Source organism: Oryzias latipes, chromosome 14 (genome assembly GCF_002234675.1).
Source record: "Oryzias latipes chromosome 14, ASM223467v1".
NCBI lineage: Eukaryota > Metazoa > Chordata > Actinopteri > Beloniformes > Adrianichthyidae > Oryzias > Oryzias latipes.
This window is the reverse complement of record NC_019872.2, coordinates 12,569,575-12,580,891: the sequence shown is the minus strand read 5'-3', so window position 1 is coordinate 12,580,891 and position 11,317 is coordinate 12,569,575. Positions and strand designations below refer to the sequence as shown.

At 43.3% G+C, this 11,317-nt stretch overlaps 10 non-coding genes across 10 annotated transcripts; all 10 read left to right on the top strand.

Moving 5' to 3' along the window:
• The first annotated feature begins 3,834 nt into the window (after positions 1–3,834).
• On the top strand, positions 3,835–3,923 carry trnay-gua. The gene is given in 2 exon segments: positions 3,835–3,871; positions 3,888–3,923. It is a non-coding gene; the product is annotated as a tRNA-Tyr (tRNA).
• Positions 3,924–4,382: 459 nt separating this feature from the next.
• On the top strand, positions 4,383–4,455 carry trnam-cau. Its single transcript has one exon. It is a non-coding gene; the product is annotated as a tRNA-Met (tRNA).
• Positions 4,456–5,351: 896 nt separating this feature from the next.
• trnay-gua lies at positions 5,352–5,440 on the top strand. Its single transcript is given in 2 exon segments — positions 5,352–5,388; positions 5,405–5,440. It is a non-coding gene; the product is annotated as a tRNA-Tyr (tRNA).
• Positions 5,441–5,899: 459 nt separating this feature from the next.
• On the top strand, positions 5,900–5,972 carry trnam-cau. The gene has a single exon. It is a non-coding gene; the product is annotated as a tRNA-Met (tRNA).
• Positions 5,973–6,867: 895 nt separating this feature from the next.
• Positions 6,868–6,956, top strand: trnay-gua. The gene is given in 2 exon segments: positions 6,868–6,904; positions 6,921–6,956. It is a non-coding gene; the product is annotated as a tRNA-Tyr (tRNA).
• A 459-nt stretch (positions 6,957–7,415) lies between these two features.
• Positions 7,416–7,488, top strand: trnam-cau. The gene has a single exon. It is a non-coding gene; the product is annotated as a tRNA-Met (tRNA).
• Positions 7,489–8,383: 895 nt separating this feature from the next.
• trnay-gua lies at positions 8,384–8,472 on the top strand. The gene is given in 2 exon segments: positions 8,384–8,420; positions 8,437–8,472. It is a non-coding gene; the product is annotated as a tRNA-Tyr (tRNA).
• A 459-nt stretch (positions 8,473–8,931) lies between these two features.
• trnam-cau lies at positions 8,932–9,004 on the top strand. Its single transcript has one exon. It is a non-coding gene; the product is annotated as a tRNA-Met (tRNA).
• Positions 9,005–9,900: 896 nt separating this feature from the next.
• Positions 9,901–9,989, top strand: trnay-gua. Its single transcript is given in 2 exon segments — positions 9,901–9,937; positions 9,954–9,989. It is a non-coding gene; the product is annotated as a tRNA-Tyr (tRNA).
• Positions 9,990–10,448: 459 nt separating this feature from the next.
• trnam-cau lies at positions 10,449–10,521 on the top strand. The gene has a single exon. It is a non-coding gene; the product is annotated as a tRNA-Met (tRNA).
• Positions 10,522–11,317: the final 796 nt, after the last annotated feature.

Here is an 11,317-nt window from a genome sequence, read left to right as displayed (position 1 = left end):
TTCACAGTAGGGACAGTGTTCTTTTCGTTGTATGCTTCATTTTTGAGTCTACTAACATAGAGCTGATGTGCCTTACCAAAAAGCATCAGTTTTGTCTCATCTGTCCAAAGGCCATTTTCCCAGAAGATTTGTGGCTTGTCAACATGCATTGTTGCAAATTCTAGTCTGGCTTTTTTATGGTTTCCTTTCAACAGTGGTGTCCTCCTTGGTCGTCTCCCATGAAGTCCACTCTGGCTCAAACAACGACGAATGGTGCGACATTTCATTTTCAAAATGTTCTCTGCTAAATGTGTAGCATAATTCATTTAGAAATGTCTAATTTGACAATTAAAATGGAATAATAGAAATGCTTTTTAATTTTCAAAATGTAACTGCATCAAATGACTTAAAATTAAAATGAAAAAGCAATACTTCAAAATGCTTTTTCATTTTATACTTAAAACCGCTTATTAAGTGTCATAATCAAAACGAAAATGCAAAGAGGGGATTGCATTTGCATTTTCACATCCACCCTTAAGATCCAGGAATATAGGTTTGAGCAGTCCAGGTCCAGCGGTTTGTGAGCAGGACCTGCTTTTAGGTGATCTAAATGCATAAAATGCAGCGAAATGTTCCTTTAGCTCCCTCGCGAATCAGAAGCTGTGAATCGCAAGCCAACTTCAGCATCATCTGACCGCACGGATTTAAAAACATATGATCGAGCAGAGCAGGCCCTTAAATATAATCATAACTGTGATAAAAGCACATTATGAAGATAGTCTCCTGCAGCTTCGCGCTGAGTGAGTGTTGGTCCAACCAGCAAACGTTTAGCATGGTGAGATCTGCTATCTATCTCTTGATGGGGCTCCAGCTGTCATCAAACCGCAAATTCAGCGCAAAGCTGCAAATAAATTTGTAAATATGTGAGAATTACATCAGTCTTTATTTTTGTTCTGGACACCACTGGAAACATAAATTCATATGATGGTTTCTCAGATCGTAGCAGCATTTCCGCCTTCAGCGATCATGATCGGGAGCTTCTCGCTCCGCTATGCGAAGGCAGCTGGCGGTCCGAAGAACAAAGGCTTGTCCGCAGTGCATCCGAATGAGGACTGCAAAAGGCGGACATGCTGCTATGTAGTCCTGAGAAGCTGTGTAAACTCATCAGAAGTTCACAAACAACTCCAAGCCGTCTTCTCTGCCGCCAACAGAAAGCTCGACTGCTCCTAATCTGTCTGTGTCTCTTAGCAGGCGGACACACGGAGAAAGCAGTGACGGCATCGCCCCACCTCCCCTCTGGAAATGCTCACTGTTAATGAATTTTGCTACAGATTTTGCAGGGTGGATGTGAAAATGCAAATGCAATCCCCTCTTTGCATTTTCGTTTTAATTATGACACATAATAAGCGGTTTTAAGTAGAAAAGGAAAAAGCATTTTGAAGTATTGCTTTTTCATTTTAATTTTGAGTCATTTGATGCAGCTTCATTTTGAAAATTAAAAAGCATTTCTATTAATCCATTTTAATTGTCAAATTAGACATTTCTAAATGAATTATGATACACATTTAGCAGAGAACATTTTGAAAATGAAATGTCAAATACCATTTTCATTATCATTTTAATTAAGTGACAGAAAAAGCTGTGTTGAGGAAGGAAATGAAAAAGCATTTTGGTGGATTGCTTTTTCATTTTAATTTTGAGTCAAAAATGCAGCTTCATTTTGAAAATGAAAAAGCATTCCTGGTTTTGACTTTAATTTTTATTTAAGCTACACAGTCGCTTCCATACAAATGTAGCATGCCTTCCCTGGAAATGTCTTTCCACATTACTCTTTTTGTTATTTGACAACTTCTCGCTACAAAGAAAACATTAAGGCAATCCTTCCGCATTGGCAATGAATGCAAATGATTCGGTCCAAGAAACGTTGAATCGTCTGTTCTCCTCAGTTATTTTTCTTTTTTTCCCCTTGGGATCCATGGCCCACCAAACAGCTGCCGTTTTTTAAAAAGGCGACCTGCAAAGCATCCTGCCCTGCTGGTAGAAACGTGTGTCGCAGGCTATGACACAAATCTTCGTTTAAAGAAATGTTGAAATATAATATTTATTCTACACATTCTTACAGCATTGGAAAACGATAAGAATGTTTGTGTAATATTTTTGCTCCTACAGAAACCACATTAAAACAAAAAATATGTTTCTCTCCCCCATCTTTTTACATTTTCAAACATTTTTGAAAATGCTCCAGGGAGCGCCTAAAGGCCTGTACACACCGGGACGAATATTCGCCAGGCGTTATTCGCCAGCGTTTTTCGCCACGTTTTTTGTGTTCACACCCAGGCGATTTTCGCTGACGATGAGTGGAGTGAACATGCAATTTCATTCCCTGACATTAGATGGCGCTTAATGTAAAACAGAAATACTCCTGTACACAAGGTGGCGCTGCGCAACTTTACTCTTCTGAAAGTCGCTTTTCACTCAGAAGAAGAGAGCAAGTATTTACACGCTTGTCAGAATCAAACAAAGAAAACATGAATATTTCAAGCACCAGTAGCTCCAACTGGTGCTTGGTTCGGGGATATTTTAGAATGTCCGTCATTATTGCTTCGCGGCTGTGTGTAGACGCTACTTGGCGTCTATCTTCTTCGCTGGTATGTGTGCTCAGCAAGGCAGTTTTGTGTTTGAGCGCCCCCAAGTTGTGTTTTACTGTAACTTCAGAAGCTCCAGACACGTGAGCAAAAGCGCCATTCTCATTGGTCGAGTAGATTTCGACGTGACGCGTCGAAAAAAAGAAAACGAACCCGAGGCGTTTTTTTTTTTTTTGACGCTTTAACGCCTGGCGTTTTTTCGCGTCGGTGTGCACACTCTCGTTGGTGCCCTTTGTTTAGTCACGAGGCGTTAAACGTCGGCGAAAATCGCCGGCGAAATTCGTCCCGGTGTGAACAGGCCTTAAGTAAGTGCTAAGGAGCCGCATGTAGCTCTTGAGCCGCGGGTTGCCCTCCCCCGACCTAAGCTCATGGCTGTCGTTCACTTCAACTGCAAAATGTCGAGCCCCAATGGCAGTGCATTGTCCTCATTTGTCCTCATAACAAAAAAAAAACCTTATTGTTGCAAATAACCAGTCAAGTTAGAGTTTCCCAAAGTAACACCTTCGGTTGCTTGTTCAATTCTGGCTGGATGGAGTTTTTTCAGACATCGCTGTCTTACCAATCCTATCTTGTAAAGCACCCAACTGTGCAGACCACAAAAGAAACCTTACTGTTGGAAATAAGCATCTGAGTCAACTTCCAAAGAGTATCCCAAAGAATCAGTTGAAAGTGCTATTTCATAGGAAACTGACTGTCTGTGCGTGTTCACTGCTTTGCACGCCCTCATTGGCGCTGTAGGCAGAGCATCAGTCTTATAATCTGTCTCACACAAGGCACAGATTTTGTACAGCTCTTACCAGCAGCCATCCAGTAACACATAGGCTCATAGCTGTACAGAATGTTCCTCTCAACCGCAAAATGTTGGCTATGTCCACGCCGGTGCTTTCCCCTCAATCAAAGCTTTTGTTATCATTTGCTTTCAAACTTGCTGCTTCTTTACTCCAAGCCCATGGGGAAAGGCCTATCTGTTCTCACCGTTTAGATGGCAAGCTTTGTTGTGTTAAATAAGCCACGTATGCTAGCCATTTTTCTGCGTAATCAAAAAAGTCTCAACCATTTGTACTTTTGTGCCCTTAGTGCCCAAGAAAGGAAAAATCTCCCATATGCAAGGTCAGTTGGCAATTGTGTCATTGTTATTTTCTTTGTGCAGTAAAGTGTGCATTCCGTTCTTTGTATGAGTGAGTCACACAATGGCATCCATCAGCAGCTCCCTTCGAAAGCTCAGTTGGTAGAGCGGAGGACTGTAGGTGAAAAAACATAGGCATCCTTAGGTCGCTGGTTCAATTCCGGCTCGAAAGACATTTTTCGGGCACCGTCATCTTACCATTCATACGTTCCTTATTACGCTAAGAATGCTTACTTTTCCCAGTGAGCTTTCTTGTGACCTTTGTCCTTGACTTCAACCTCACTCCTGCTGTCTATTCAAATGTCTTTGTGAAAGAGGTGCCTGACTTGAATATGGTTTTAGGTCTTATGGGGTAACGCAGATGATACACATGGAGTGTGTGTACACCTTTCCGAGCAATGAAAAGAGAGCGCAAATCAGGCATAGGGATTTCACCTGTTAGCAGGTTTTTGCCACTAACCAGATTAGCCAAGCAAATGTAAAGCAACCATTGTGTGTAGCAGACCAAAGAAGCCTTAGTGTTGCAAATCAACAGTCGCGTCAACTTGTAAAGAGTATCCCAAAGAAATGGCTGAAAGTGATAGTCATAGGAAAGTCATAGGGGATGGTTTGTGTGTACTTTGCTTTTCATGGCCTCGTTGGCGCAGTTGGCAGCGCGTCAGTCTCATAATCTGAAGGTCGTGAGTTCGAGCCTCACACGAGGCACTGATTTTGCACAGCTCTTCCCAGCAGTCACCCAGGAACACCTAGGCTCATGGCTGTCGTTCACCTCAACTGCAAAATGTTGTCCAGCCCCAATGGCAGCACATTGTCATCATGTGCTCTCATTACCCCGAAAAAACCTTAGTGATGCATGGAACCAGTCAAGTCAGAATATCCCAAAGTAAAACCTTAGGTTGCTTGTTCAATTCCGGCTGGATGGAGTCCTTTCAGACAATGCTGTCTTACCAATCATACCTTGTAAATAACCCAAACGGGCAGACCACAAAAGAAGCTTTTCTGTTGGAAATCAGCATCTGAAACCACTTGCAAAGAGGATCCCAAAGAAACTGTTTAAAGTGCGATTTCATAGGAAACGGACTGTGTCTGTGCGTGTTCACTGCTTTGCACGCCCTCATTGGCGCTGTAGGCAGAGCATCAGTCTTATAATCTGTCTCACACAAGGCACAGATTTTGTACAGCTCTTGCCAGCAGCCATCCAGTAACACATAGGCTCATAGCTGTACAGAATGTTCCTCTCAATCGCAAAATGTTGGCCATGTCCACGACGGGGCTGTCCTCTCAATCAAAGCTTTTGTTATCATTTGCTTTCAAGCTTGCTGCTTCTTTACTCCAAGCCCATGGGGAAAGGCCTATCTGTTCTCACCGTTTAGATGGCAAGCTTTGTTGTGTTAAATAAGCCACGTATGCTACCCATTTTTCTGCGTAATCAAAAAAGTCTCAACCATTTGTACTTTTGTGCCCTTAGTGCCCAAGAAAGGAAAAATCTCCCATATGCAAGGTCAGTTGGCAATTGTGTTATTGTTATTTTCTTTGTGCAGTAAAGTGTGCATTCCGCTCTTTGTATGAGTGAGTCACACAATGGCATCCATCAGCAGCTCCCTTCGATAGCTCAGTTGGTAGAGCGGAGGACTGTAGGTGAAAAAACATAGGCATCCTTAGGTCGCTGGTTCAATTCTGGCTCGAAGGACTTTTTTCGGGCACCGTCATCTTACCATTCATACGTTCCTTATTACGCTAAGAATGCTTACTTTTCCCAGTGAGCTTTCTTGTGACCTTTGTCCTTGACTTCAACCTCACTCCTGCTGTCTATTCAAATGTCTTTGTGAAAGAGGTGCCTGACTTGAATATGGTTTTAGGTCTTATGGGGTAACGCAGATGATACACATGGAGTGTGTGTACACCTTTCCGAGCAATGAAAAGAGAGCGCAAATCAGGCATAGGGATTTCACCTGTTAGCAGGTTTTTGCCACTAACCAGATTAGCCAAGCAAATGTAAAGCACCCATTGTGTGTAGCAGACCAAAGAAGCCTTAGTGTTGCAAATCAACAGTCGCGTCAACTTGTAAAGAGTATCCCAAAGAAATGGCTGAAAGTGATAGTCATAGGAAAGTCATAGGGGATGGTTTGTGTGTACTTTGCTTTTCATGGCCTCGTTGGCGCAGTTGGCAGCGCGTCAGTCTCATAATCTGAAGGTCGTGAGTTCGAGCCTCACACGAGGCACTGATTTTGCACAGCTCTTCCCAGCAGTCACCCAGGAACACCTAGGCTCATGGCTGTCGTTCACCTCAACTGCAAAATGTTGTCCAGCCCCAATGGCAGCACATTGTCATCATGTGCTCTCATTACCCGAAAAAACCTTAGTGATGCATGGAACCAGTCAAGTCAGAATATCCCAAAGTAACACCTTAGGTTGCTTGTTCAATTCCGGCTGGATGGAGTCCTTTCAGACAATGCTGTCTTACCAATCATACCTTGTAAATAACCCAAACGGGCAGACCACAAAAGAAGCTTTTCTGTTGGAAATCAGCATCTGAAACCACTTGCAAAGAGGATCCCAAAGAAACTGTTTAAAGTGCGATTTCATAGGAAACGGACTGTGTCTGTGCGTGTTCACTGCTTTGCATGCCCTCATTGGCGCTGTAGGCAGAGCATCAGTCTTATAATCTGTCTCACACAAGGCACAGATTTTGTACAGCTCTTGCCAGCAGCCATCCAGTAACACATAGGCTCATAGCTGTACAGAATGTTCCTCTCAACCGCAAAATATTGGCTATGTCCACGACAGTGCTTTCCTCTCAATCAAAGCTTTTGTTATCATTTGCTTTCAAGCTTGCTGCTTCTTTACTCCAAGCCCATGGGGAAAGGCCTATCTGTTCTCACCGTTTAGATGGCAAGCTTTGTTGTGTTAAATAAGCCACGTATGCTAGCCATTTTTCTGCGTAATCAAAAAAGTCTCAACCATTTGTACTTTTGTGCCCTTAGTGCCCAAGAAAGGAAAAATCTCCCATATGCAAGGTCAGTTGGCAATTGTGTTATTGTTATTTTCTTTGTGCAGTAAAGTGTGCATTCCGCTCTTTGTATGAGTGAGTCACACAATGGCATCCATCAGCAGCTCCCTTCGATAGCTCAGTTGGTAGAGCGGAGGACTGTAGGTGAAAAAACATAGGCATCCTTAGGTCGCTGGTTCAATTCTGGCTCGAAGGACTTTTTTCGGGCACCGTCATCTTACCATTCATACGTTCCTTATTACGCTAAGAATGCTTACTTTTCCCAGTGAGCTTTCTTGTGACCTTTGTCCTTGACTTCAACCTCACTCCTGCTGTCTATTCAAATGTCTTTGTGAAAGAGGTGCCTGACTTGAATATGGTTTTAGGTCTTATGGGGTAACGCAGATGATACACATGGAGTGTGTGTACACCTTTCCGAGCAATGAAAAGAGAGCGCAAATCAGGCATAGGGATTTCACCTGTTAGCAGGTTTTTGCCACTAACCAGATTAGCCAAGCAAATGTAAAGCACCCATTGTGTGTAGCAGACCAAAGAAGCCTTAGTGTTGCAAATCAACAGTCGCGTCAACTTGTAAAGAGTATCCCAAAGAAATGGCTGAAAGTGATAGTCATAGGAAAGTCATATGGGATGGTTTGTGTGTACTTTGCTTTTCATGGCCTCGTTGGCGCAGTTGGCAGCGCGTCAGTCTCATAATCTGAAGGTCGTGAGTTCGAGCCTCACACGAGGCACTGATTTTGCACAGCTCTTCCCAGCAGTCACCCAGGAACACCTAGGCTCATGGCTGTCGTTCACCTCAACTGCAAAATGTTGTCCAGCCCCAATGGCAGCACATTGTCATCATGTGCTCTCATTACCCGAAAAAACCTTAGTGATGCATGGAACCAGTCAAGTCAGAATATCCCAAAGTAACACCTTAGGTTGCTTGTTCAATTCCGGCTGGATGGAGTCCTTTCAGACAATGCTGTCTTACCAATCATACCTTGTAAATAACCCAAACGGGCAGACCACAAAAGAAGCTTTTCTGTTGGAAATCAGCATCTGAAACCACTTGCAAAGAGGATCCCAAAGAAACTGTTTAAAGTGCGATTTCATAGGAAACGGACTGTGTCTGTGCGTGTTCACTGCTTTGCATGCCCTCATTGGCGCTGTAGGCAGAGCATCAGTCTTATAATCTGTCTCACACAAGGCACAGATTTTGTACAGCTCTTGCCAGCAGCCATCCAGTAACACATAGGCTCATAGCTGTACAGAATGTTCCTCTCAACCGCAAAATATTGGCTATGTCCACGACAGTGCTTTCCTCTCAATCAAAGCTTTTGTTATCATTTGCTTTCAAACTTGCTGCTTCTTTACTTCAAGCCCACAAGGAAAGGCCTATCTGTTCTCACCGTTTAGATGGCAAGCTTTGTTGTGTTAAATAAGCCACGTATGCTAGCCATTTTTCTGCGTAATCAAAAAAGTCTCAACCATTTGTACTTTTGTGCCCTTAGTGCCCAAGAAAGGAAAAATCTCCCATATGCAAGGTCACTTGGCAATTGTGTCATTGTTATTTTCTTTGTGCAGTAAAGTGTGCATTCCGCTCTTTGTATGAGTGAGTCACACAATGGCATCCATCAGCAGCTCCCTTCGATAGCTCAGTTGGTAGAGCGGAGGACTGTAGGTGAAAAAACATAGGCATCCTTAGGTCGCTGGTTCAATTCCGGCTCGAAGGACATTTTTCGGGCACCGTCATCTTACCATTCATATGTTCCTTATTACGCTAAGAATGCTTACTTTTCCCAGTGAGCTTTCTTGTGACCTTTGTCCTTGACTTCAACCTCACTCCTGCTGTCTATTCAAATGTCTTTGTGAAAGAGGTGCCTGACTTGAATATGGTTTTAGGTCTTATGGGGTAACGCAGATGATACACATGGAGTGTGTGTACACCTTTCCGAGCAATGAAAAGAGAGCGCAAATCAGGCATAGGGATTTCACCTGTTAGCAGGTTTTTGCCACTAACCAGATTAGCCAAGCAAATGTAAAGCACCCATTGTGTGTAGCAGACCAAAGAAGCCTTAGTGTTGCAAATCAACAGTCGCGTCAACTTGTAAAGAGTATCCCAAAGAAATGGCTGAAAGTGATAGTCATAGGAAAGTCATAGGGGATGGTTTGTGTGTACTTTGCTTTTCATGGCCTCGTTGGCGCAGTTGGCAGCGCGTCAGTCTCATAATCTGAAGGTCGTGAGTTCGAGCCTCACACGAGGCACTGATTTTGCACAGCTCTTCCCAGCAGTCACCCAGGAACACCTAGGCTCATGGCTGTCGTTCACCTCAACTGCAAAATGTTGTCCAGCCCCAATGGCAGCACATTGTCATCATGTGCTCTCATCACCCCGAAAAAACCTTAGTGATGCATGGAACCAGTCAAGTCAGAATATCCCAAAGTAACACCTTAGGTTGCTTGTTCAATTCCGGCTGGATGGAGTCCTTTCAGACAATGCTGTCTTACCAATCATACCTTGTAAATAACCCAAACGGGCAGACCACAAAAGAAGCTTTTCTGTTGGAAATCAGCATCTGAAACCACTTGCAAAGAGGATCCCAAAGAAACTGTTTAAAGTGCGATTTCATAGGAAACGGACTGTGTCTGTGCGTGTTCACTGCTTTGCACGCCCTCATTGGCGCTGTAAGCAGAGCATCAGTCTTATAATCTGTCTCACACAAGGCACAGATTTTGTACAGCTCTTGCCAGCAGCCATCCAGTAACACATAGGCTCATAGCTGTACAGAATGTTCCTCTCAACCGCAAAATATTGGCTATGTCCACGACAATGCTTTCCTCTCAATCAAAGCTTTTGTTATCATTTGCTTTCAAACTTGCTGCTTCTTTACTCCAAGCCCATGGGGAAAGGCCTATCTGTTCTCACCGTTTAGATGGCAAGCTTTGTTGTGTTAAATAAGCCACGTATGCTAGCCATTTTTCTGCGTAATCAAAAAAGTCTCAACCATTTGTACTTTTGTGCCCTTAGTGCCCAAGAAAGAAAAAATCTCCCATATGCAAGGTCACTTGGCAATTGTGTCATTGTTATTTTCTTTGTGCAGTAAAGTGTGCATTCCGCTCTTTGTATGAGTGAGTCACACAATGGCATCCATCAGCAGCTCCCTTCGATAGCTCAGTTGGTAGAGCGGAGGACTGTAGGTGAAAAAACATAGGCATCCTTAGGTCGCTGGTTCAATTCCGGCTCGAAGGACTTTTTTCGGGCACCGTCATCTTACCATTCATACGTTCCTTATTACGCTAAGAATGCTTACTTTTCCCAGTGAGCTTTCTTGTGACCTTTGTCCTTGACTTCAACCTCACTCCTGCTGTCTATTCAAATGTCTTTGTGAAAGAGGTGCCTGACTTGAATATGGTTTTAGGTCTTATGGGGTAACGCAGATGATACACATGGAGTGTGTGTACACCTTTCCGAGCAATGAAAAGAGAGCGCAAATCAGGCATAGGGATTTCACCTGTTAGCAGGCTTTTGCCACTAACCAGATTAGCCAAGCAAATGTAAAGCACCCATTGTGTGTAGCAGACCAAAGAAGCCTTAGTGTTGCAAATCAACAGTCGCGTCAACTTGTAAAGAGTATCCCAAAGAAATGGCTGAAAGTGATAGTCATAGGAAAGTCATAGGGGATGGCTTGTGTGTACTTTGCTTTTCATTGCCTCGTTGGCGCAGTTGGCAGCGCGTCAGTCTCATAATCTGAAGGTCGTGAGTTCGAGCCTCACACGAGGCACTGATTTTGCACAGCTCTTCCCAGCAGTCACCCAGGAACACCTAGGCTCATGGCTGTCGTTCACCTCAACTGCAAAATGTTGTCCAGCCCCAATGGCAGCACATTGTCATCATGTGCTCTCATTACCCGAAAAAACCTTAGTGATGCATCAATCAATCAAACTTTATTTATAAAATAGCGCTTATCATGCATTTCGTGCAGCTCGAAGCGCTTTAACATTAAAAACAAAAACAAAAAAAAAAAAAAACAAAACACACAACATTGCAGTAAAAACCCAACCCACCCTACACCCTTCCCACTCCCCTCCATTAAGGCACATGACCCACGACAATGAATGTTGACTACCAATGCAAGTTAAAATAAATAAATAAATAAATAAATGAATAAATAAATAAAAAAGCAAGCAAACAAACAAACAAACAAACAAACAAACAAGGCTTGGCTCTGCTGCGAGGAAACGGCATTTGGGAATCTCTTCATACCAGGAGCCAGCCCGCCCACGGGAGCATGGCCACAGCGCCAACCCAGACCGGGACAACACCAGGGTCCACTTCACAGCCGTGAGGCTGCAAAATTAAACCCCAGCCGCCCCAGCAAGGGCAAGAACTGCAACAACAGCCACCGGGCAAGCCGGCAACCCTGGCAGAAAAGACTCCCACAAGAAACACTGGGGCTAATATCACAATAAGATATTAAATTATAAGATTTATTAAAAAATAAATAAATAAATAAATAAATAAATAAATAAATAAATAAATAAATAAATAAAAACTGAGAATAAGATGCATAAAATGAA